The following is a 25,446-nucleotide window of genomic DNA, read 5'->3' as shown; positions in this document are numbered from 1 at the left end:
TGGATTCACTTACAAAAACTCTACCCCTCCCATGGTATTGGCATTTTATGTGAAGAGAAGCTTGCTAACAGTGGAGTGAAGCCAACTAATCTCAAGCGTAATCTCAAGACAAATCCTCACTCTCATATTGGTAGGGACATAGGCTTTTTCAGGAAACAATGCCGAAAGGCTCAAAACATCGATAAAAGCCCTGGATGCCTCATATGCCATATCTCTGCTAATTGCTAAAGCAATACGTCGGTACTGATGTCATTTATGAACAGATACTTTTCTACAAAACTCTCGATGGGAAAACAAAAGGAGAAAATGTTTTTTATGTTCCTAATAACTTTTTCTCTGAAAATGGTCTCAGCTGGAAGCCCTCCTGCAGCATCTGTACGGATGCAGCAGCATTAATGGTGGGTCGCACGAGAGGACTCATCCAGCTTATTAAAGAGGAATAATCCCGACGTGAAGTGGACTCATTGTGGGGTACACAGAAAATGAGCCCTGAGCTACATGACGTTTTAAATGGCATCATCAAAGTGATAAACGATATCAAGTTGAAGCCACTTCATGTACACCTTTTTCACCACCTTTGTGAAAGTATGAGAGCTGAACACTAGGGTGAGAATGAAATCTTTTTTTTTTTTTTGAAAAGTAAATGTTAAAAAGTTAAGAAATGGTTCCTAATTTTCAAAAAATATTTAAAAAAAATTGGAACAGTTTGAAAGATATTTAGAGGTAGCTTAACTTCCCTAAAGTTTTAAAAATTTATAATTTTAAAGAAAAAACTTAATATTTTCTTGAATACTAAACATATATTTCAAATTAAATCTGTTTTGTAAAAAAATTAATTGAGCTTACTAAATTTACTATAAAATTTATTTTATATCTATTTCTACAAAAATAATATTGATATATTCAAAATAACGCTCTATTGAAGTTGATTGAAATTAAGCTCATAACCTTTTGTTATATTTTTTTAGCATATTACAACCCAACTAATTTACTGATAAATATGAAAATTTGTAATTACATTACGTCAATATTGTCAATCGAAATCATATATAAAAATAATATGATAATGGAAGTGGAAGTTTTTTTTGTAGTTGGTATCTAAATATTCGCTTATTTTTATTTTCCAGAGCTGATATCATTATACTTTTATTCTTGATGAAAGAACATATAAGTCTAAAGTTATTAATAGTGCTTGAACAATTTGTTATCATGGCTGGATACTGTGTGGATTTTTTTCATCTTATAGCTACTCACGTCTAATTAAATAAAAAAACCATGACAGTTAATATGTTCTCAATTAAACATTCTTCAAAATGTCCCGGTTTACAATGCCAATTAAGCACACCAGCTGATCATATTATTTTCAACTTTGGTTATATATACAGGGAGCGGGGATCAAATTGTCCCCAAAATATTTTTCTACAAAAAACATCACAAAATATACATTTTTTAACTTTTTTATTGAAAATCAAAACTACGACGAGCATATAGGTATAGAGTAGCCATTCATTCGATATAATCACCATTGGCATCAATAACGGCCTTTGAACCGGCTGCAGGCTCTTCTGACCATATCATTGTCCATGTTGCCGAATACCTCCTTGATGGAGTCCATCATGCTGGCCTTGGTGCTATGGGGATGTCTGTTGGTATGTCTCTCGACATAGCCCCAGACAAAATAGTCAAAAGGATTAAGGTCGTGAGAGTTAGGAGGCCACAAATCCTTGGTTACGACGTCATAATAGTTCTCGGTTAACCACTGCAGGGAGATTTCGGACACATGGCAGAGTGCTGAGTCCTCATGGCAGCCCAGATCCCTCGCTATGACCTTCATGGACCTGGTAGGGTCATTTTCAACCATCTTCTTCACCTTGTCGACAAAGTCAGTGTCCCTGACCTTTCTGTCGGCGCCGTCCTCCTTGGGTGCCCTCTTTATGGTGGCATCAACATCCCAGGTGTCCTTTAGCTTCTTACAGATACGCTGAACAGTCCGTAAATTCACTCCTAAGGTTGAAGCAATTGTTGAATTGGAGATTTCACCTCTATTATTAACCAATGCTATGACTACGGCGGACCTCGAAAGCTCCTTGTTCCACTTATAGCTCTTTATCTCCTCTTATGATGATGACATGATGCTAACTGAACTACGTATCGTCAGCTGACGAGAATAGCTTTCCCATTTGGTAACCGGTTTTTTATTTGATAATGTCGTCTTCAAGTTATCAAGGTTTAAAATAGGCGGCAATTTGATCCCGGCTCCCTGTATAAGTCCTTATTGGAATCAAGTAGAATTAAGGATTGAAGATAGAGTCATTTAGTCGAAGCCCTTGCTTGATTTGGAATGACGCATGTTTTATTTTTAAAAATCCATTTCACAGCTGCTCACAGCATATTTAAAAAGTGTCATTACAGCTAAGCTGCTCTACTCTTCAACATTCTTTAAATTGTCAGATTATATGTTCATTTTAAGATTTTTTTTCGACACACACTGAAAATACTTACAATTTACAGCCTTAACAATAATTAAATCGTTATCTAAAAGTATGTAATAAGAGAACTATAAATGACTTGATTTTCTTCAATGTCTTTTGAAGACTTTTGAGTTTGTTTGCATTGAATGTATACTTAAAATACAACCATTAGTCAATAATAAAAACCATAGTCAAATTAAAAGGTATTGTCACACATATTCCTAATAAAAAAATACTAACTCTAAAACAAAAACATAAATAAGTAATGACCATTATTTTAAAAAGGAGAAGTGAAAATAAAAGAATACACAATGTAGGGGAGACTGGGAACAATTGAAACACTTTTTGTTGTTGACTCAATTAGCCCCAATTTGTTGGTAGGATTTCAGTGAGTAAGGACGGGTTTATCTTGTTTAATGTAACCGCTGTGTTGCATTTAACTCGACTCAGATTTCGATGGTGCTTTTCAGATAGAGTCTCGGGATATTGTCAAGTTTACTTTGTATAAATAGAGTGCTCAAAGTGGGCATTCAAAAGCTTGAATATTTGTGCATGGAATAATGCAATAGGAAGTTGTTTCTATTATGTTGATTTTCGGAAATCGATTTAATGATTAATGAGAACAGTTGGTGGTATTATTATTCAGACGATAAAGCTGAAAATCTTGAATATTTTGAAGGCTAACTACTGCAAAAACATTTTCCAAGAATGTATTCATCAATCCGGAAAGTAAATAAGAGTTTCGAAGACGATCATATACCACCATAGTTCTAAACATAAATGATGCCAACATACAATCTAGAGTTGACAAATGTTGCAAAAGATAAAAATATCGAAGTTGAGTTATAAATTTTAAAAAAATCCACTAAATTAAATTTATTAAATTTCAATCAATGATAGTAGATAATTAAATCATAAGATTTGTATTATTTATCGGCGAAATCGTTCTCATAAAACATTTTAGGGCCCTGTTCTTGCAAACAAAAAAAATTATTTGAAGTGCAATTATACAAAAATTATAAAAAACCTCCACCTAAAAATCATATAAGTTATGTATCCCAATTTGTTACAAAGTTATGATGAATTATATATTTTAAACGTTTTCTGTTACGTCGACCTTGATATTTGACCTTAATTTTCAAAATTTAATGTTCTTTTGATGTGACAATTTATAATCTTCGTACTAATTTTGATCAAAAATTTGATCTGTTACTGTTGTCGTAATTCTAGTGACTAACATCCAAACAAAAAAACAGGGGCAAAAACATAACTTCAGTTCAAATTGTTGGTGGAAGTAATAAAGAGGAATAAATAGTGCAAGGAAAATTGAACTTTTGTTACAACAGTCGTTTTTGTTCTATGATTTACAATATCTCAAATTTGTCTCACTTAGGATTTGCATGGAATAACATCAATTGATAGCAAACAATCAATCATTCAAATGATATTATTTAAAGGAAAAATCATGAGAAACTGAGTACATTTATACAAAAAGTATAATCCTCAAAATAAACTCCTTTTTCCTCTTGAAAACAGTTTTTGTACATAATAAACAATCAAAATCGTCAAAAAGTACTGACATTTTATCACAATTATTTGTATTTATTGTAACATTATGAAGAAAAATAGGAACTTTTCAGCTTAATCGGTCTCCCGTACACATTATAAGCTCTATTTCCCTTGAATAATAAACTTGTAAATGGTTTTTGGTCAAATTACTACATTGTACATATTTATGTAAAGGCGGGATCTAAGGAAAGGCTATGAAAATTTATAGCCATTATTAGAAAATGTATTTTTTTGTATGTACCACATCTTTGTTATTTATCTTAAAGATGGGGGAAAGATGAAGGTATCGTAAATCTTAAGAGAGGTGAAAGTTGGGTAATCTTAAAAAATGATTATGAAAGCAATTATTTGAAAATTATTTCCGGGATTTATATGTAACATTTTGAAAGGAAAAAAAGAAAGAAAGAAATTTGTTATATAGTTTTTTTCACTAACATTACAGATGGCATTAACATCCAGCTCAAAGCAAAGCCATTTTGAAGGTATTAATGTGGATATAATTAGGTTTGAAACGTTTTCAACTATGACTCGAATTCACAATACCGCTAAAATTATTTGGTACTTGGGTAGGGAAAATGTTGTTTTCCATTTAAAAGTACTGCTAAAAATCACATTCCTCCTTCACTATGATATTTGAAAATTTTATATTGGAGAATTTTAGAATAATATAGGCACTTGAAAATTTTAAGATCTCCAGAAATTTTGGGATAAAAAAATAGAGAGATCCTTGCTATATACATATTTATGATACACAAAAAAAAAACGTTGTGCAGTTTCAAGTCTTAAATGGCGTTATTGTTTATAATACTCCATGTAGAGACTGCAGAAGAAAAAAAATGACTCCTTTAGGCACACTTCCGTGGATTACTGGAATTCTATAATAATTGATTGCCTTAAACGTAAATCCAGAATCAAAATTCGTAAAAGAACTCTTGAAAGATTTAATTAATTTATTTTTTTTCTTTGTGATATGTGAATAGTGATAAATTTTAGTATTTGAAATTTTTTCCAAAAACTTTAATATTTGAAATTATTTCCGAAAAAATTAATATTTGAATTTTTTTCCGAAAAATTTAATATTTAAAATTTAATTTATGAAATTTTTTCCTCAAAAATTTATTATTTGAAATATTTAATCCCAAAATTATAATATTGGAAATATTTAACTACAAAATTATAATATTTGAAATGATTTTTAACAAAAATTAAAAAAAAATTTGATAAATGAAATTTAATTATTTCAATTTTTTCGCAAAAAATTTAATATTTGAAATATTCAATCCACAAATGATAATAATTTAGATTATTTTTAACAAAAATTTAATATTTCATAATGAAAAAAAAAAATTAATATATAAAATTTTATTTTTTAAATTTTTTCCCCAAAAATTTAATATTTGAAATATATAATCTTTTAATTTTTATATTTGAAATTGTTTTTTACAAAATCTTAATATTGAAAAATTTCATATATGAAATTTAATTTTCTAAATATTTTTTAAAAATATGTAATTTTTCAAATTTTGAATCAAAAATTTAAGTATTGAATTTTTATTTGTTTTGTCATATTGAACGTTTAAAAAACCCAAATATTTTGTGTCTACACATTTTTACCTTCATTAATATAAGATATTATGAATTTATAAATGCATTTGAGAAACATTTTTGATTTGACACAAAAGTAATCAGAAACTTTCAAATCGAATTCATTTCACGTATCATTTTAATTTATATGAAAATTTGTCATATATATATATATTTAAGTACATTCTTTAAAATAAGTTGATAGCATTATGCAAAATAAAATTATTATATTCGACACGGGTACATACTATTTTATATTTTATGATAAAACGCAGACGCTCAACAAACATTCGAAAAATGTAAATATCTTTTTTTATGAAACAGAATGAATTAATTCAAGGATGAACCATTCTGAAAATGAAATTATCCCTGAATATATTTCCTCCCTTTTAGTCTCTTAATGCAATAATTATTCGATTTTAAATATATATATTTATCCTTTCTCTGTAAAACAAAAATCTAATGTACATATTTGTCAAATAGTTATATATTCATTAAAAAGTATTAAAATATAATAAACAGGCTGGGGAATACTAACTTTCGCTGTAAAGAACAAATGATATACTCCACCTAAAAAAATAATAGTACTTAAATTTATTATTGATCTCCATGAAGTCAACATATAAGAAATTAAAATAGGTTTATTTCAACCCAAAGGAGCAGAAGTTCGCTAAAGGGATTACTCCAATTAATTTTATGGGTCTAAGTGACCAATAGGAAGATTTGTAAAAACCATATTTTTTTTTATGTAAGGACCATAAACTCAAAAGGAAGAGCAACCGTTGGATTATCATTTGGCCCAAAATTGAGAGAAATTACTTTGAAGTTATCGTACTTGAACACATCTTTTAGATGGGGCATAGGGAAAGCTATCTGAGGGTAGAGTTATGGATGCAGTGGTACTGCTCTGGTTCAAGCAGATTACTGGCAACCTTCCCTAGTTGTGATAATTGAACAACTTTTTGGGGGCATGTTGGAGGCAAGTACTACTGGACATCCCAATGATCACAAGATCTCCTCATTATAAACATCAGGAAGGAGTGTGGTAGGTTAGAGAAGAGTAAGATGAAGTTCATCTGCACCAAATTGGGGAAACACGTAGAGAAAATCAATCAAGGTAAAGGAAATAATATTGAATTACAATCAATTTAGTATGTTTACATAAATTATTCAAATATTTTGTATTTGAATGTAAGTTGAAAGTCCTACCCCTGTAAAGGGTTCACCATTATTTAAATTTGCAAAGGAAATATTGAATATATAATCACGAAACCTTACACACTAACACTAAAATATATATTAGTGTACTATAAACCAATATTACTGAGCTAAGAAAGAACAAATTTGAGCCACCAAAAGTACTCAGTGACCAAAAGCAAGACGGGGTGGGGCTAGGCCCTCATGCAAAAATACACGCAAACATTCAGACGCTCTGTTTTAAAGGCATCCAATATAAAAAGTCTGATTCACCCTATATAATCTATTGGATTCAAAAATTAGATTCAGTAATGGTTTTGGTGCACATTACCTTTGTGCACTAGGGGAAAAAAATTAACACGATTCAGTAGGTGTATACTATTTTTTTTGATAAAGTCTCCAGTCATGTCAAACATCTTATATTATGCAAACGTAGTAAATGAGTATACTCATTTACCTAGTTTTTGGAGAAACAATTTTATCCTCCATCCAGTCCGAATTTGAAACAAATGGATTTAGAATCTGGTTCATTTTGGAAGACAGAGTCTGCAAGAAGCACCATCCTAATTTTGATGCACTGAAAGCCACCTTTATTAAGAAGTAGGACACCATTCTCTTGGAGATGGTCCGAGCTTATTGTAATGTCTGGCTTAACAGACTCAAGGCTTTAGTTTCTGCAAAAGAAGATCACTTTGACTTCTATTTAAGCAAAAATACATAAATGTATAATTTTAATCAAATTCTCACACACCTTATGATAAGTTTTTTTATGCAACTGAAATGTTTACGCAAGTTGTGAAAATAAATTCTAATAAAGAGCACTTGATATGAAAATAAATCAATAAATATATAGGCATTGTTGCAGTGCTTATAGAGAAGCATATGTTGAATAAAGTATTATCAAACAAAGTTGGTTGGAAAATGCCTACATGAACATACTTAAAGGTAGCTAAAATGTGCATTGATAATGATATATTTTCATCATAAAGATATCTTTATAATTTTACCAAAAAAAAACTAAAAGCATTTATCTGTCAAGTTTTTAGTTGATAAATGTTGTTCTTTATTAATATAACTTTCCAAATTTATTTATTTATTTTCCTAATGAAATATAATATGCATTTTTATTCATGCAATGAGGTACATTATTTGAGTGGTCAATAGTTTTGAAATGAAAAAGTATGTAGAAGTATTTATGAAATAGATACTTAAAATGTCTAAGGATTACACAAAAATTTCAATTCTGGATATATAAGTCTTTCCAAAACTCACAATGATCATTTTAACGATTTTGGAAGATATTAGTAGGAGGTTCCGATAATTAGATATGACCCAAATAATCAACAAAACAAAGGGATAATTCACATATCTATATTAATAAAGAAAAGTTTGTCTAGATTGATATTTGGATGACATAAACTCATTTTTGATTTAAGAAATAACAATCTTGCATCGAGCATGCGCATATTTTTGATATTACGCACACGCTCGATGCAATATTGTTATTTCATAGCAAGTCTGTTCGCTAACGCCTAATATCTCAAGACAATTCGGGACACTACTTCTAGTTATAAGCAATATAATCATAAGCTATGAAAATGTCTCCAAAAAATAGTATTTTCCTCGGATATTATTGTTTATTTGGTGATTAATGGAACACTTTGGTTATTTAAAATTGGCTGTGATGAATTCACAAAAATAAGAATCTTTGCATTAGTTACAATTTGTTATATTAAAATATCTACAACAAACTATTTCATACTACGATGAATGAACATGCTTATATATTATTCAAAAGTTATGGGCAAAAAGTAACTATTTGTTAAAATAAGATTTAAAACAAAGAATTTATGACAACCTATAAAATAAATTTACGTTTTTCAACAATACAAAAAAGTATGTAAACTACAGGTTTTGCAAAAATTCAAAATCTGTTGTTGCCTTTCTCGAAAGCACTCCTCAGATATTGATAACGAATCATACGATAAAGTGTTGTAAAGATGTTTGTTTATTTTAAAAAACCCGGTTACAATACAGTATTTCGATTGGACCGTTCAGTCTTGAATTATCGTGCGTCGTGTATGGAAGTCTCAAAGAAAGAAAGGGAAAATTGATTGAAAGTAATAATAAAATTTACGATGTATCCGGCGCCAGAAGCTCTATGAGATCGGATGTAAGTTATTATGCATCCATCCTACAGTACGGACCTGGCACGAAGTGAATACCACTTGTTCCTGTCTACAACCAACGCCCTTAGGGGTACAAATTTGGTCTCAATAGAGGCCTCTTAAAATTGGTTGTCCCAGTTGTTGTTTTTTTCAGTGGGGACGAGTGTTTCTACGAGAAGGTTGTTATGAAGTTTTGACTACAAGTTATTAAACAGAATTTTACTCGGCTTAATTTTCTTATAAAATATTGAAATAATGCGAAAAATACGAAATAACTTTTTCCCCAACTTAATTAGTTGGTTTTTTCCAAAGCTGTCATTATTAGTATTAAAGAGAGAAAGAATAATATGAAGCTGTTACTAGTGGGTAAAAGAAAAAGAGTAAGACTGTGAATTTGAGGTGAAGTTATGGGAGTAAGTCCTCACTTGACTCAAAATAAAATTGAGGTTCGACATTTGAGTAATTCCTGCCACTATAATTACATGATAAAGAGGTTTTTTTTTGTTTATTTACTTCATTTCATAGCTGCTCGAAGACGTCATGACGGCTTTGTTGTTCTCCTGGCAAATATTCTTCTAATTGTTAGTATGTAATTGAATTGAGAATCTATAACAGAGTTATTCCAGCCCTTATGATTGATAAATACGAAGTGGGGTTGGTATTTATTTCCTTCATCTCATACTTTAAACAGCAATGTCGATAATAAATTACTATTTCAGGACAAAATAACCAACTAGTGAATTAGAAGGAGATCAAGCAGGGACTTGGCTTCTCACCTGACCCACAGAAGAATAGTTATGTAGCATATCATCCTCAGACAGACAATATATCTGGTATATTAGTAGATAGTCTGCTCGGCCGGAGTGCAAATTGTTTGTACCCAAAGTGGACAAATACACAGATTTGGAACGTGATTTTGTGAGTTTCTGATGTATATAAGTTACAAGTTTCAATACCACAAGGCATTTTAAAATAAGTTATGATCAATAGTAATATAAAATGGAAATAAAGCTCATTCTTATGTTAACAAATCGGCAATATTTTTTTCATTTTTTGCATTTCCTAGCACTCAAAAATTTTACATATTTGTACATTTATCAATATCGGAAATAAATATATGCATAACATTTTAGATTGTTTTGTTTATTTGCAAATATATGCAATGTATATAGTATGTAAATATATTAAAATCTATTGCATGGACGACTTGCGATCCTACTAAATAAAATTGATGCAACATACCGTATGTTTGTGTTATTGGAATTACCGACAATTGAAAAGAAATTGATTTTTTTATATTGTCAATTGGTTATAAATGTGTGATATTATTATTAATGCAAAAAATTTGTGCATTACCTCTAACGTAATTGATATATTATATGTTAGTGATGAAAAAATGAGCTTATAATATAAACCATATTTAGAATTAAAAGATTCTGGCAGATGTTTTATATAATGAATTATAATGCAAATTAGTCAAACAGAAGACTAATATATATAGAACGTTTTGCGTGCCATATTGTTACACTTTTTCATTCCCCCTTACAACACATCCAAATTTCAAGACATATTTTCATTTGATTAAATAAATTATTAGAGTTTTATAGGGAGACATTTAGTATTTTGTTAAAAAGAATACCATTGGTAAGGTGATAATCAATATTATATTTACTTAATTATATACTTAAGTAGACTCAAATGTGCTAGAGTTCCTATGTACTTGGTCAAGTCCTGATTGACACTCATATATACCGAGGTCGTCTCTGTCCCCATAATTATCAAAATAAGACATAAATTTGTTTTTCATCGAGTCCCATTATTTTTGTATTCTATTTCAAATGTATTTATTGGTTATTACATTTTTTTAATAATTAGTTTTATATCATTTGAAGGCTCTTAGTTTCTCTCCTCAATCATTCAAAAATCTTGATGACAGCATTGAAAGTTGCAAAAACTGTCCAACAAAAAAATCCACATACGAGTAAAAGCTTACAACTCTGCGGATCATTAAAAATTGTTTTGTTTGTATTAAATCCCGTTAATGAACATATTCAATTACAGTTTTTATTTTTTATTAAAGTTCGGGGAAATTTTTGAGTAATTAAAAATGCAGAAGTAAGCGTTAAATTAAACTTGTTTTATAACAATTATAATTTTAAAAATGGGGGATTAGCTGATCCACGGAATAATTAAATTAAACAATTAATATTTTAATATGTTCATTACGATGATCCATAATAAGTAGTTTTTTATATGTTTTAGGGCTAAAGAAATGCTTTTAAATCATGGAGAACCCCTTATATTTAAAAAAATGAACAATTTATTTTTCACCAGTAAAATAGAGTATGTTAACAGAGAGTATAGTATAATTGCAATTATGATTTAATTACAATATTTTGATGGCAAATAAAGAAAAAAAAAGAGGTTAATGTATAAATTACTTAGAAATAAATTAAATTGTAAAAAGTATTAATTAAAAGTGTAACCCAATTTAATTTTTTTAAATATATTTATAAAAATCAACCTCAAATCAAACAAATATAATTGATTATTGTATAGAAACCACATTCTTTAAATTTATACAATAATCCTTTGACTGTTTCTACCTAAAGGAATATGTAAATTTAAAACATTAAAACACTTTTTCAATGAGAATAAATAATTTTATGGGAGGTATAAGTTTCAAATTGTCACCTATGTAAAGTATTAAATTTGTTATAAAATAATTGTTTATTTTGAGGTCATGACTAAAGTATATATGTATTCAGTATAACTTTAAACTAATGAACAACTGGATCAATAAATAAATTGATAACAACCTTTATATACAATATTATTCTGAAAAGGAAACTTGTATTCTAAATTCTGTAATGTTTTGATTTATTGTAATTTTCGTTCACGAATAAATTGGTTTTCTGTAGCCATATTTTTTACTTTTGTATACCGATTAGTCAGTAAGATGATTTAAAATACCATATTACATTCTTAATTTATTACTCATAAAGAGAATAAGCTTTTACAAAAATGGTATTATTTTATAAATAGCACTGAAAACTAATAATTCGATAATATTCCAATAGATGAATATTTTTATAAGAAAAAAGATTATTATCTACACGTATAATCGTACCCATTTTTTGTGTAGATATTTTCTTTTTAATGCACTGTGATTAAGAAAACAAAATTTAAAAATTTACAAGTCAATCATACCCTATTTGGTAGGGGTTATATAAGTTCTCATACAAAAAATGAGTGATTCTAAATTTTAAAAGCAATATATATTTTAAGGTATTGCAATACTATATCAATACTTGTGAGTGTATTTGAAAAGTGAAAAATTTGATTCAAGAATTTTAACAAGTTTTATTTTAGAAACTAGAAGAGCTACACTAACTAAACTTTCTACAGATCTTGGTACATATGGTGCTATTTCTAATCCTTACTGTAGGCTCAATAGATATTGATAATGACCTCCATGATATAATAATGTGATTGGATCAGTGGAAGACTTGAAAGCTTCGAGATTTGGTGTCCTTGTCCTGTAGGTACTTGCCTAGACATGCTTTCAGAAATAAAAGTATAGCAGGTTGGCATCTTGCGAGTATAGAGGCTATATTTTGTTTGCCCAGAACGGAAATTTGGTCTCTAAACAAGACTAGGTAACTTTAGCTGTGTGTGCCAATTCACTATTTTGTTGAAGTACCATGTTCAGTATTTGATCCAAAGAATCAACTTATCCATAAAAATGTCACCTTAATCGGAAGTGTTGAACCTGTAGCCTGTTTTGAACCAGATGCCAGTTCATTGGATGCAACAAATCCCAAGCTCATGCGTGCATGGTTGTCATCTGGGTTTAGCCTTCCTCTCAATGTCGATACCGTCATTAATGGGGTTCTGGTAGTGAGAACTGACACAAGACTAGGTACTACACCCAATAAACATCCACGATAAGGAAGACTCCTTACACATTACTTATCAAACAATACTAATATTTTATGACATCATCATGAAAACACTGCTACCTCAATCCACCGACCATTCCCTTTCACATATCAAAATACATTTTTAATGGCCAAAAAAGAAAAAAAAAATCCACGACACTAAATTGAGTTTGTCATTGATATGTAATGCCCTTTTTTTTCTTTTTCTTTTCTTAGCTTAATGGTTATTAAATGCATTTCAAATACATAGATAAGTTTTCTTTATTACTTTTTGGCAGGGAGAGGGATTATGAATGAAAAGAATAGCAGCATATCTTCAAAAGAAAATGACTAAAGATAATAGTCATAATGATACATAAATATAGATTTTCTTACCAGGAATATTTATATGTCACTTCGTTTCTTTTACTGTTTAATACGAAAAGAAACAAAAAAAAAAAACTGGTCGAAATGGGTTAGTATGTAGCTTATTAATTACACTATGCAAAAAAATGAAGACTTTCAACCTCGACAGGTTTGCCCTTTAAAGCTATTTTTTAAATCAAGCTTTTAAGATATAACTATGATTCAGTGCTACATTTCGACATGAAATTACTATATACATTAAAATCAAATAATATAACAAATTGACGCAAACATTGAGGGATTTGAAAAATGAATTATTTCTTACTTTATTTTGATCAACATTAATCGAGAATGTATATAGCAATTCAAAAATGGAGTAAAATAAAGTACCTTTTTTAGCTGATAATATCTTTTTTATTTTTTATTCAAGTGTTTTATATCATAGCTGAAGTTATATAAGCGATCTTTTATTTTTTTAAATGCGATAGAAAAGGTCTATTTTGATTGATACTTGCTCAATTTATTTTTTAATATTTACTAAAAAATTTATTAAAGTTAGTTACTTAGGTTGCTTGAATATATATAGCAATAATTGACTCGCTTATCAGTTTATAACTAACAATGTAATTAATAAGTGGCAGAATAATTTTAAATTATTTTGAATAAAAAGCATCGATAAACTTGTTTTAATCCCCTTCCATTTGAATTATTATTTACATATTTAGCAATAAACTAATAAAAGTTGATAGGGTTTTTAATAATTATTATTCTCTATTTTTACCCATATAAATGTTTTCTCCGCTTTAATTATTAAATTGTAAACTACTCTTTGAGATAAAAAATAATACAAAGAGGACAGTTGCAACAAGTGCGATTTTTTTTTTCTTTTTTTGCTTATTCCTAAATAATATGTTATGTTATTTTACTTCAAATCAAACACGTTTTTAATGTAGAAAAGAGTCTTCAATATGTCATTGAGAGTGAAATTACTGATCTTGGATTGATAATATAATTCTACTATAATATTTTCATTGAAATGTACATGAAAAATAATGAAAAGTTCATTGATTTATTCATCAAAGAATATTTATTAGATTAAAAAGTCTCATTTTTTCAATTTCTAACTCAGATTCCACTTTTTTTTAAATTTTCCTTTTATTGTTCGGATGGAGTTGGACTGATGAAGTATGTAAAAATATTACAGTATTACTTTTACTCTATCTGACACTGGAAGTAAAAAATGACACACACATAGCTTGCATCTTTTCTAAGGACTTAACCTGGTAGTTTCCTTGAAGGATTTTATATATCAGACCCGTACATTCTAATTGATAGAACATACAGTTTTTAAAGTTCCATCGTAACCTTTCGTTCTTGGTAAAACTTGCCGGGCTGCAGAATAATTAATTAGTTTTTTTACTATTTTATTTATTGTTTAAGTCCGGAACGATAATAAAAAAGGGCTTACTACTTTATCTAGAGTTGGCGGGATAAAAAGAAAATATAATGTATATATGCAAGCTACAAAAGATGATTAATTGTGGGAGGTATGTAGTTTTTATTTATTTTGGGCATGATAATTTTTAATTGACTCCTCAAACTTCACGGGCAACAAGCTATTTTGCCTACTACAAATTCTTTGGTAGTAGGCTCTTTTCTTTTGCTCTTTTGTTATTTGCATAAGATTTAATACTTTCATTTTCTCCAAAAAACTGTAAATAAACTGGTGCGAAGTCTAACTGTCAAGTGTTGAACGGTCTGCAGTTAGAAAAAGTTTAGTAACTACTGCTCTTCAGTCCAAAACATTCATTTTTTTTTCTAAGTCTACTTTTAATTCATTTTTATAAAACATAATAGACCAAATTAAGTCAGTTTGTACATTGATAAATTTAGTTGTTAAAAATATGACCTTAAGAGGGAGTAAAACTTTTTGTAGTTGCAACAAAAGTAGTTTTTTTTATATTTCCCGAAGTTGTTATCATACTTGAAGCGAGAACAACTAATAACTAAAGATTTGGGAAGTTTAAAATGTAAGTCTATCTTGACTCAGAGTATATTTTAGGATTAACATCGTAGTATATCTTGTCTGTGCATTTACTAGATATGAAGTGCGACTGTGTTTAATTTCTTCATCTTATATCAGCTTGTAGATAATATCGTCATGACAGCTAAGCTGCTCTCCTTCAAAACATTTATTTTTTCTTAAATACTTCACTATATTCTTTTAAATCACAATTTTACACAATCAACATCATAACTAATATGATTAGGAAGTGATATATAGAATGTGTTTAAATAATTAATTACAATAAAATGAGAGACATAATCTAGTTCCACAACTTTCGTTTATTTATTTTTCTTCTCCCACCTTCAAAGAGGATCAAAAACAAATAAAGTCCCTCCAAAAATTGTCAAAGATAAAGAAGCAGGTCAAGACAAACAAACCTCGCTCCTTGGTTGGATGTTATTTGCCAACAGTGTTATTAACAATTATTATCTGAAAAAATGGTGTGACTCCACCTGAAAAGGAGTCCATGATACTAATCAAGATGGACACGAAGATTTTGATTCCGAGTGGAATAATTAAATTCGTATCTATTGTCGTGTAGAGCACTTCCTGGACCATGGAAACAATGTGGTCTACACAGTGTGGATACACTCATCATATGTAGTAGACGTGACGACAAGCCAATCCAAGCCTGGTGAGTCTCACTCCAAAGTGGCACCATACTACATATGTACTCCACCAATCTCAAGATGGGTAAAACCATTTTGCAAAAGTAAAAATAAAATGAGATGATATTTCCGTCCCTGTCTTACAGAATGAAACACTTTCCATCCTATGGACTCACTCTCGATTTATTGGTAAAAAGTGAGATTGTTGCCAACCTATACCACTATTGACGAGAGTGGCTGAAGGGATTTTTCATAATTACAAATAGGTCTACTTTTTTCAAGTCTCTTTCTAGGTCCAGTATCTTCATTCTTCTCCAAGCTAAAGTAGATTCTTTAAACTGTCAGGATTAATATGTTGATTTTCAGTTAATTTTTTAAGTATAGTGACAGGTCATATTTTCTACAACTCTAATCATGCATATGTAAAAACTACTACAGGTAAGTAGATACCCTTTTAAAAATTGAAGTGGTTAAACACCTCAAGGAAAATACTCGTGTTAGGATTTGAAGGGAAATAAATGCCACGAACCAGTTTCTAAAAGATTGAATTATCCGTAAAAGTTTCAAAGCAATAGCTTCCATTATTACCAAGATATATACGTGGGTGTTACCCAAGGTATTAATTGGGATTTTCAAAGACCCAAAAATATTATTTATATCGAAAAATAGTTTATAGCAGAATGTATTTCAAACACACAATTAACAAAATAATACAACTTTTGAAAGAGGATCACTGACATTTGGGATGGAGAATATATTTCTTGTCAAAGCAGGGATTCAATTTTCCTCTATATTAGACTACCTACCAAATAGATAATAACAACAGTTATGTATATGGCCGTTTACGGCCCATTTCCATGCTTGAACATAACATCTATATGTTAATTAAATTTATTATATTTTATCTCTCATAAATTGAATCTGAATTATAATTTAAGAGAAAAGATTTACATTATAATTCAATGTTCATCGCACAAAAACTTTTTTTCTACACTATATACAACTATTTGTTAAATATACTTTATTATTGAGAAGTATCTAGTACCTTAAGATATCAAAGGCTCTAAATTAAATTATTTTTTAATGTTGTCATTACAAAGCAACCACATGGCAGGAGTTGATAGATAAAAGTTTTATCTTAAAGTTTTATATAAAAAAAAACCTCTTGGTTTCACGAAAAAAGAAGAACAAAAACTGTAAATGACTTTGGACGTCTCTTGAAAAAAGTTTTTGATAATGGATCTCTTTAAAATATGGAATTTGCAGGAAATTAACTCTTTACTTCCTAAGAATTAGTAAATTTATCATTCTTTTTTTTTCTTGGTAAGATTAAGATAATTACAAAGAGTTATTTTAAATTATAAAGTAAATGAAATGTATTTTATTTTTCTACTAATTTTTTTGTACAGATTTTGTTTTATGAGACTTTAGAAGAGAATAATTTATTTCGTTTTTTTTTGTTTTAAGTGTATTAGGCGGATGTTAAAAGTCAAAAGCAATAATATCTTATTATTTCACACATGAATATTATTTTTTAATACGAAGAATAATATCTATCAAACATCTGACGTTTTTTTGGATGATTTCTTTTATGTTTGTCAAAGAGATTTTTTAATATATACTTTCATATAAATTTCCCTCAAAAAAGGATGAATATGCAGCAATTAAAGCATCTTTATAACAAGCAAAAACTACAATCTTAAAAAATATTTGTCTCATATTTGTGTTCATTAATTTTCAGTGAACGAAGGCAAAAATGCATCTTGAAATTTATATTTAAATAAATTCCAAGCAACTAACATAGGGTATTGAAACATACATTATTTGAATAAGGAGTCTTGAAACATTTCTTTTTACGCACTACAATTTTTTGTCAGTTTCGTAGAGTCGTCGAAGAAACATATAGTGATTGATTGGCTCTACGCAGATGTTCCTATTTGTGAGGTGGTCAAGATCAATGAAGTGAACAGATCTACTGTTTTGAGGATTAGGAACGCGTTTGAAGCTGATGACAGCTAAGAACGGAAGCCTGGGAGTAAAGGCCATAAAATAAATTTCATGAGTGCATTGAGAGACAGTATTGATGCAAGTCCTAAAAGAAAACTGCAACTTCGCAAAAATGCACAAGTTTACTAATATTGTGTGAGGTTGCAGATTTGTTTTTGGACTTCACTAATGCCATGAAAGAGATGGCCATCAATAGCTACGTCCTCCAAAAAAACGCCAGCTCACAACATCTATGGTAAGACCAGCAGATTGACCAATACCAAAAAAATCCTAAATTGGATAAAGGGCAACAACACTATCATTAGATATTGTGGCCTCCTTCATCACCAAATCTGACCTAAATTGACTATGGGACTGAGGGCACAATTGAGGCATATGCCTCTACTGTACCCCACAGAAATACTGCTAAGCTTAAGGCCTCTATTGAGCAGGAGTAGATGATCCTGTTTGATGAGTATGTCATCAGATTGCACAAGGCTTTACGACCTCGTGTAAATGCTGTAATTGAGGCTAAATGTGAACATTTTGAATTTTAAGCAACGAAGATGTGTTTTCACTAGTTAGTAAATTTCAAGGTGTTAACCTTAATCACGATTGAGCTCTTGATAGTTTTGTTAAAAAAAAACTATGATGGATTTTTACTCCTGAATACTGTACACAAATTTGTTCATAAATGCGCATTTACTTTTTGTCTCACTTTTAATTATCAAACTGATGAAGACAATGCTTTCGTAAAATATCTCTGTTTTCATTGTCTAAAGTATTGCATTTGCATAGATTAGAAACTCTTGCATTATCAACGAAAATAGTATTTATAATATTATATCAATACAATCATAATTTAAAGAAATAATAATAATGTTTATATGATAGAAGATCAAATTCTTCAAACGTTGAATGATTTTCCTTTAATAGTATTTATATTTAGCTATATGCCTTAAAAATATAGGCACATCAAAGTTAAATATACATTAAGGTATTAAGCTAAAAAATATTAATAATAAAGAAAAATCCTTGGAATATTATTAATTTTGATACAAAAATATATTTGAGTAAAAAGTGGGGAAAATATTTTTATTTCTATCAAATTTCTCTATTTTATAAGCTTTTTTTCATCATACTCGATAGACATTTTTGGCAATTTTTAAGCATATTTAATCCGTCATAAGTTAATAAGAATAAAGAAACACTTTACCATGAAAAAAACGATGATTATAGAAGGGAAACTATTTTAGCACTAGACTCCACAGCGACAATAACTCACTAATTATTTTAAAATGATTAATTTGTTGATAAATTTGTAAAAACTTTATTTAGAATGAGGATATTCACGCATACGAATCAAATTATGAATAAATTTGTTTGAGTTTTTTGATTACCACTCGTTTCTCGTTCGTTCTTGCACGGACGAAACTCTCTGCTGTTCTAACAGGAAAAGAGAAGGAAAGTTTTGGGAAGAAGAAATAAAAAAAAAAATGAAAGGGGGGCCAAAGCGTTTATAGAGAAGAAAAAAGAAAAGAAAATTATTTTCCCTCACCTCCCCCGGTTGGTATATTTATACTATAGATAAAATAATATGCACTAACAAATCTGCGGTTTTTAAAAATATTTATTTCAATTAGATTTTGTGTTAAAAAAGAACCATCATGGCAGTGAGAAAAAGGTTTTATTTACATACATAAATATTATATTTATTTGTACTCAACATATTTGAATAAATCCCCTGAATTTACCTCTCTTATGAGTCTAGAGTTGTATAAAAATGGATGGAACATTTAACAAATAAAAGTATTTATTAATAGACCCCTAATTATTCATCTCTATTCTGAACATTCGAACGTATTGGCATGCAAGGATGGCCATAGTTCATAGTGATATCTCTCAGAAGCTCAATTTATCATATAATTTATGACACACGGCAATTCCGACAATTTTCCCACCCCCTATGATACTAAAGTCATTTTCAGACGCTTAGAACAACCTGAGATATTTTCTTATTTTTAAGTTGAATTCCTTAATCAAATGACGTGAAATCGCACCACTTTGAGCCATTTTGGTGTCATATTAAACTGAATTCTTATGCAGGAACTAGTCGTAGACCTTAAAACAGAAAACATCATCTCTCGTTGACTTTTTCCTTGGGCCCCCTATTCTCTTTTTTCCGTATAAATCTCAAATTAGAGGGGGAATGATGCCAGTGTGAACAACTGTCTTGCTACGGCACATCTTTACGTCAATTGGTACTCGGAATGTCCGTTTGTGTAAATTCACCATTTCAGACCTTTGAACTTCAGAAAATGAAGTTTTTTACTCCAGTTTAAGGAATATCAATTATAGCATTTATATTTGCAAAACCTTCTTCTGCCAGCGTCATAAGGCGATAGCTTGATATACACACTTGTTATATCCAGTGGAGCATGCCACTGAGTATGTTCCACAACCGTTTATTTACGTCAAGAAAACGATTATTATTGAATAAAGTGAAATATTATATGTGGAAAACTTTTCCAAATGAGTGTAATTTATCTTAATACCCGGGAGTTGTAAAAAAATATGACCTATTCGCATATTATATATTTTTTTACTTCACCAGCAGAAAAGTTCTTTTTATTTTATAAAAACTGTTATTATTATTTTGTTATCACCGAAGAGTGAACATCTATGTGCAATGTAATCACTTATGCGTGTCCTCACGAATCACGGAGAGTAACATTGATCCTTTTTTTTGAGTTATAAGGGAATTTTCTTGTTGGACTGAGAGTAGAATTAAGGATCGACATTAAAGTAATAGTCTATGTGAATAAAATTTACGGAGTAGAACTTGTGTGTACTTTTTTTTTTAATATTTGAGAGCTTAACTGCTATCCTCTCCAATATTCTTCAAATTGACGTGGTTCCCATCATAATTTGAAGTGTTTTTTTATCAGCGGTAGGTCATATTTTCCACCATTCGGTTCATAGATCAACGTTTTGTTTATTAAATAACGAATATTTATATTTCTTTGTTAACTAATGTGTAAAATTAAATCAACATTAATAAAACTTATGTAAAAGTGGTTTTTAAGGTTAGTAATTGTTTTTAATGTTTCTGTATCTTGTTCTGAACTCGATGTATTACCATTTTTAGTCTGAAAAATGATAAAAAAATAACACTATACTTCAGACCCATATAACTTATTCATAATACATAGTGATAAGGAATGGCATATCTTATATAATAGAATAATATACAATGTATAGTTTTAAAAAAGATACATTTAAAAAAATATGCATCTCCAAGGATTTTTGTTCCATCATGTATTTTATATGTGAGAACATTTTTCCATAGGTGGAACACTAGTGAATAGTCAACAATAGCATCATATATTATGAGCCAATTTCTATTTCAATTCCACATCTCTATAAATTAAAAAAATTGTTATTCTTCAAATAATATCATCATATTTGGAAATTTTTAGTTATAAACACAATCAAAGAATACCTTTTTTACATGTTCAATCAATATAACCCCCTTTTGCTTAAATGACCAGTTCCAGCCTGTTGCATAACTTTGTACAGAAGTTCTTTTAGGAGCTCAAATTTAGGTTGGCTCAAGAAGTGATGATGGATACCTTCAGTTGGTCCTTTTTCGGTACTGGAATCCCAAAGGCTTCGCCAAATATGTACCCAAAAATACCAAATCGAACGGGGAACTGTTGGGGCTATGGAGAGTCCCAGAGTCTTGTTTTTCAAGTATTTTAATGAGAATTTTGCATCACTTTATTTAATCTAAAGGACGCAAACCCTGGCTAGGAGTTCCCTTGTAGGCGGTAAAGTTTAAGTCTTACTTCACCACGCGGTGCATGGTGTTCTGCCTGATATCATATTCACGAGCAAGGCGATTGACGATTAAGCTGACTCTTTTGCATTCAAGCAATTCTTTTGGGCTCTTGAGTTTTGTTCTGTACCTTGTGGAAAGATTTTGGTGTTCCACTCTCAGTTACCTGGTATATAGTAGAACAGTTTTAGTACGGCAGTTTAGAAATCTCTGATGGTGATTTTCCATGCGCAGACAACTCCAAATTGCAGCTCTACGTTGCTCCATGTTTTTAGTAATGATGTTCATATTTGTTAGTTGACTTTGCTTATTTTTGTTTACAGTTTTTTTTAACAATTGTATACAAAAAGTTGAGTTAAACATCAAATATAACAAATAGGACAAAGTGTTGCATTGTAGACAGAGGTGCCTGTGCTAAACATTGAGAAATTATTATTTTTATAATTTCTTTGATTTACTAATACCAATATATGAATTCTATTGCAGGATGTCCAAAGGCATATTTTTTCCAAATATGGAAAGGAAGTTTTAAATTAATCCTATTAAATACATTGTATGTATACTCACATTAAGGGCAAATGTAATTTATGCATCGATATGCTTAAATATAACTATTCTAATGTGTAAAAAAAATGCATATATACGTCAGAATACATTTATAAATTATCTTTTCTAAAATTTATGTGGACTCGAAACAGTATTCCAGTCCTTGTTTATTTATTAAAGGTAGATTTATACCAAGATATTAAGGTATTAAAATTTACTCCTAAAAATTGTCAAAACATTTTTATGGGATTTACAATAAAATATTATGTTTTCATTTATTTGTAACAAGATAATCACTCAACATTTATTTATCCTTCAAAGTATAATGTTCAATTCAAAATTATGTACCGTATTACGAAACAAAGACCAAATGATCAATATTTGTAAAATGTGGTATTCTTAGTGTTGTTGTTTTTACCACTAGGACCTTGTGTATTACTCCATAACTAACTTAGTGAGCATCTTTGAGTCACAATTTAAACTTACTTAAAAAGATAAATACAGTGAAGGGAAGAAAAAGTTGCATACAGTATAAGACAAGATGAAAAAATAACAATATGGTGAATATGTTTATAGTATCATAAAAAGCACATCTTTTGTGGAAAAATTATTTAACAAAGCCAATGAATTTACTCAAACTAGCAAGTACAGTTTGACACTTTAATTTAACCTGTGAGTATATTTATCAATAGTCATGTAAATCGTGTTAATTTCTTAACTGATTCGTTTTTTTTGGAAGTGGTAGTCTTAAGAAAGAATTTTCTTTTCTATAGCAGTTGACATTATTATTTCATTCCTGAGTAGTGAACTTACTCTCTTACATAGATTAAATTTTATTCAAAACCTAATTTGTGTGTGCTCATAAAAGACGTTACGGAGAGTAACCTTGATAATTTGCTGTGGAGTTATTATTGTAAGTCTTTTAAGTATTTTATCACTTCTAGTTTAAATAAGTTTGTATTAGAAGGCATAATGTAACAATTATACTAATTATCAATACATAGATAGAATACACAATAATGGATTTTCAATTGAGAGTTAATATGTTTTATGATACGTTCGATGGGTATCACAAGGAATTAAACGGATATACAAGGTCGTTCAGGTAAATCCGGATCATCTTTAACTACATCTTGAACAATAAGAAAATCATTTAACTCGGTTACTTCAATTTTAAAATGAGAGATTGAGCGTTATCTTTGAGTTAGTTGCGCAACTTTTCATTGTAAACAAGTATTTACGATGGAGGAGACCCAGAGGAATACCATAATCGAAGTGGCCTGCACAGCATACAGCTCAGTGTATATCAAGATGATGCTCTAGTATTCTATGAGCACACTCTACCACGTAAACGACCGCTGCATGAAGAAGGGACATACCAGAGAAAATCCTATCCCGATTCCTTGCAGGCCTGAAACGGCCGTAAAGGCATCTCCTAGGCCCCAGACTAACGAAAAATGCCTCTTAAGCGAAGCATTATTCTCCAAGACGATAAACACTGACTTGAGGATTAATTCATTTGCCTCTACAAAAGAAATATCCTTACAGACAAAACGAAGGCCACCCGGGCATACCACTGAAGAAAATTGCCGAACGATTTGATGTCCTATGCTAACCAAATCATCCTTTGTTCAGATGAAAAACAAAGGATTGTGGACAGATCCCACAACATCCAGAACGACAGATGGTTGACCACAAAGGTAGTTAATGTACCCACAGTCTTTAAAACATAGTTTCTGGTTAGTATCATTAAGCTTGGAGTCATGTGGAGCAACAAAATGTCATGCCCCATTTTCTTTGATCCAAAAGAGAAGGGGGGCACTGACAGGTACTGTGAACTCCTGTCTGACCAAGTTATACCTTGGATGAAATCTGAGGCTAAAAGTGTCGAGTGCCTGTTTAAAAAAACAATTTTGCCCCTTTTACAAGGCCGGCAAGACCTAATTTTAAAGAAGAGAAAGTGCCATTTTGAGAACCCCATACCTGGCCCTCTAACTCTCCGGATATGAATCCCATGGATTACATATTTCTGGAGGTGTCAGAGCCGAAGGTATCCGCCAATTCATAAAACTGCATCGAACTCCTTAAAAGGTCTTCATCATTAAGTACTGGGACAAAGTTTCCACTGCAGACGTGGTGACGGTCTGCAAATCCTGTAGGCTTCGTATAGTGCAAATTATTGACACCCTTGGCGGGCATATAATTTTTTTTATCCTAATTATGTATCATTAGAACTTGTAAATCAAATTTCAAACCTCTGCTTGCTTTCCCTATTGATCAGGTTGCAGTTAAAGGTTTACCCTAACGACCCTGTACTTCCTGCTTGGAATTATTTATACTCTCAACTATGACTTCATTTAAAACTATAAAAAAGTGCAACTTACAGATTGCAAAATATGGTAATATACTGGAATGATTAGAAAGAGGCAGTTGCAACATTTTTAGTTTCTGAATTAATTATTCAGAGCTGTTTTGATTGAGACACCTCCAAATTTGAAAAAAAGAACAACACTAAGTTTCAGTCACATATTGCTTGAACTTAGATAGAAATGTTAACAGCATAGAAGGGATTTGAATATTTTTTTTTTTTTGTCGAAGGAGAGAGAAGTTTTATATATAAGTTTCAGGATTGAAATAATATAAGGTAGACGGTGTCAATTAAAGATTGTCGGGTTCCAATTTCCCACTATTTTTCATTTCATGCTTGATCTGCTCTTGTTAATCCAAAATATTCAGAAGAAATTATTATTACACTACTGTTTACATTACATTCTCGTCAAAAAATTATTTGAAAAAGTTGTGACAGTTGTTGTAACTTACTGCTGAAAAAGTAAAAATTTCCTTGCATATTTATCTTCTTCCATAGCCATGTATCCACGTTCAGAGGTCAGAGTGGCTGCTGTAGCCAAGGTTCTCGGTGGCTCGACCCAGGAAGCGGTTTTTATTGAACTGGGGGTCAGTTTAAAGTCTGCTTAGAGATTTCATCTTATTAATTCTTAGGAAAAGACGCCAATCCACACGAAAACTGTCAGTAAGGATGCCTGCAAAGTTCCAAGGTGTCTCAAGAGACTGTAAGAAAATATTTAAAGACATCTGTTGGTGCAAAGGCCTATAAGCAGGCTTCC

General features: G+C 30.2%; 1 protein-coding gene across 1 annotated transcript in view; it reads right to left on the bottom strand.

Annotated features, from left to right (window-relative positions):
* Nucleotides 1–19,386, bottom strand: part of LOC121128379 (uncharacterized) — a 235,776-nt gene extending 216,390 nt beyond the window's left edge. The window contains exon 1 of the mRNA XM_040723960.2: nt 19,154–19,386. The gene's annotated coding sequence lies outside the window, so the exon portion shown is untranslated. The remainder of the gene's footprint in view (nt 1–19,153) is intronic.
* Nucleotides 19,387–25,446: the final 6,060 nt, after the last annotated feature.

The sequence above is a fragment of the Lepeophtheirus salmonis genome, chromosome 13, assembly GCF_016086655.4.
Source record: "Lepeophtheirus salmonis chromosome 13, UVic_Lsal_1.4, whole genome shotgun sequence".
NCBI classification, from domain to species: Eukaryota; Metazoa; Arthropoda; class Copepoda; order Siphonostomatoida; family Caligidae; genus Lepeophtheirus; species Lepeophtheirus salmonis.
The sequence above is the reverse complement of the archived record's forward strand: the minus strand, read 5'-3'. Positions and strand labels throughout refer to the sequence as shown.